This window comes from Sitophilus oryzae, unplaced genomic scaffold, assembly GCF_002938485.1.
Source record: "Sitophilus oryzae breed Bouriz unplaced genomic scaffold, Soryzae_2.0 scaffold_850_pilon_pilon, whole genome shotgun sequence".
In the NCBI taxonomy this organism is placed as follows: Eukaryota; Metazoa; Arthropoda; class Insecta; order Coleoptera; family Curculionidae; genus Sitophilus; species Sitophilus oryzae.
The window spans coordinates 69,754-72,366 of NW_022147473.1; positions in this window are offsets into that span (position 1 = coordinate 69,754).

Below are 2,613 nucleotides of genomic sequence, written 5' to 3' on the forward strand. Positions count from 1 at the left end.
TTTGTTTGTGTACCTTTTTTTTTACTTTGTTTGTTAGTTTACCTTTGTCTACAAATTGAAAAAAATTTTGTCAATAAAGGCATTTATTTATTTATTTAAATAGAAATTGAAATAAGTCACTTATATAGGGTGTCCCAGAAATAAGTACAAGTATTTTAACTGGTAGTATAGTTCAACCCCAGAAATGCGCCTATGAGGTTTTTGCGCAAAAAAAACTTTTGAAAATTCGGAATTTTTTGATTTTTTTGGGATTTTTTTTAAATCAACAAACATAATTTCTTGATAATATGGCGATATAGGTAGTAGATTAAATTTACAAGAAAGAAAATCCAGAAAAGATCCAAACCAAACCAAAACAAAAAATATTTTTTTTGGAAATTTTCAAAATAAAATAACTCCGTTATTTTGGACTTATTTGAAAAAGGATAAAGAGAAAATATGTTTCTTTTATCGAGATCTACCACCCCTTAAAATACTTGCACTTATTTCTGGGACACCCTGTATATTAGTCTATACATTCAGATCTATAATAGAGGATATATCCCTCTTTCTCTATTGCCTTCTTGGATTTGAGGTCAATGCCTATTGTGAGGACTCGAGTTGATGATTCGCCAATTCGATGTTCTTACATTGGAGTTCTGAGCCTGAGCAAGGCTCAGAAGCTAGGTGGTGTCTTTCCTCTTGCTCCTCGACAGAAAGACCATGATGGTCGCCCCTTTTAGGATGAGTCATCTAAATTTATATATTTTTAAGAATAAAAGTTAATAATATCGTATATGTACAGGGTCCGGCAATAGTGCGTCGGGCATCTGTAGCTCCTAGAATAAAAAACTTGAGAATTTTATTTAAGTGCAAACCTAAAGTATGTGCCAGGATGTATTTCAGGAAAATATTTTAACTTCTATAGGGTGGCTCAAAAAAGTGTGAGTGGACCTGGATGATTTTTTTTAAATGGAACACCCTGTATATTATTGCATTTTTGGCTTCCTTTCAGATCACTTTATATAACCCTAAGATATGAATAAATATATTTCGATAGTTTCGGAGATATTAAAAAATAAATCAAAAATATATATTTTTCAGCCCTTCTTAAAAATATTATTAAAAAAACAAGAACTGTTCTGAAATCAAAACTATATTAGGTATTTACTTTAGATGGTCTGTACTTACTTTGCTATAAATATAAAAATCGTAAATCATACAGGATAATTAAAATTCTACGCCAAACTTTCTAAAATATAAAATAATATTTCTTCGTTTTTTTAAATGGAACATCCTGTATATTATTTTTTCAATAGACGGAAAATTAAATAATGAACATTTTTTGTATTTAGAGTATTTCAAAATTTTTAACGGTTTCGCAGATATTTGCTATTTGATATTTCATATGGCATTTTCCACAGTAAATTTTTATCAAAGCCACCCACAGTGGAAAGACCCAATATAAAATGTTGGACATTGACTTAAAAATAAAATTTTAAATTAAATAATTTTGGTAGAAGATTTGAATTACTTAAAGTCCAGACCGTTATATTTTATCCAACTCAAAAAAATATTTTTAATTATATGTCTATTTGAAAAGTTTCAAATGAAGGTATTACACTGACTTAATTATGGTATTCATTTCTTGTGAAACAACCTAGTTTTATAAAAACTGGCAAAGACATTAATAAATTTTTTTAACCATACATATTAGTGCAAACGATTGTTTTCACTTTAAAATAAAAGATATATATAGTCACAAAAGTTTGGGAGAACAATTGTATATAAGAGACACATAAACATTTTTTTGCTGCTAAATACTATATTTAGTAGCAAAAAAATGTGTATGTAGAAAAATAAAAAAATGGCCAAAGTTGGCCAAGACTTTATATATATCACAAGGTAGATTAAGCCTTTCTAATAACGAAACTAATTTAACATCTTGCCCCAGCTTGCCCCCCTCTAAAAATTTCCATTTAATATATTACTAATACATGCTATACTAAAATCAAAAACCTTTTCAATTCCAATAAATTAATTTAAAATTTTTAGAGTCAAATTATCTTTATTTTTTTATAAATTTATTAATATTTAATTATTAATTGGATAAATACAAAATGACGCTAAAATCAAAAACAGATACAGGGTGCTACAAATATATGGAAAACTTATAAACTATTGGAAAAAGAAAGAGGGTTAAAGTGCAGTGTTGAGGTTTTTTGTTTGTAATAAAAATATTCTAGTGCGTTGATTTACTGTTATATTCTTTGCTTATAATAAAGTTATTGTACAGGGTGTCCCACTAAGAATAGCTCTCGGCTATATCTCGGAAAGTATTAGCCGTGAGGCTTGCGGAAAAAAAAATATTCATAACTAAAGAGACCATGAGAAAATGCTGGAAATTATTTTCAAATTTGTAAAATGGCCGCTATAGAGCGCAACTGCTATAAAAAATAAGAAAAATGGAGTTTTTACACAACTTTGCCTATATAAGGGGTACTATAAATAATAGCTTCATAATCTTCAGTAAATTCTGAATATTTTTGTTAGAACCATTTTCCCCTATCTACCAAAATAAAGTGGTGGGGGAAGGTTAGATCTGTTTTATTTAAATATTAATAATTCCGGACT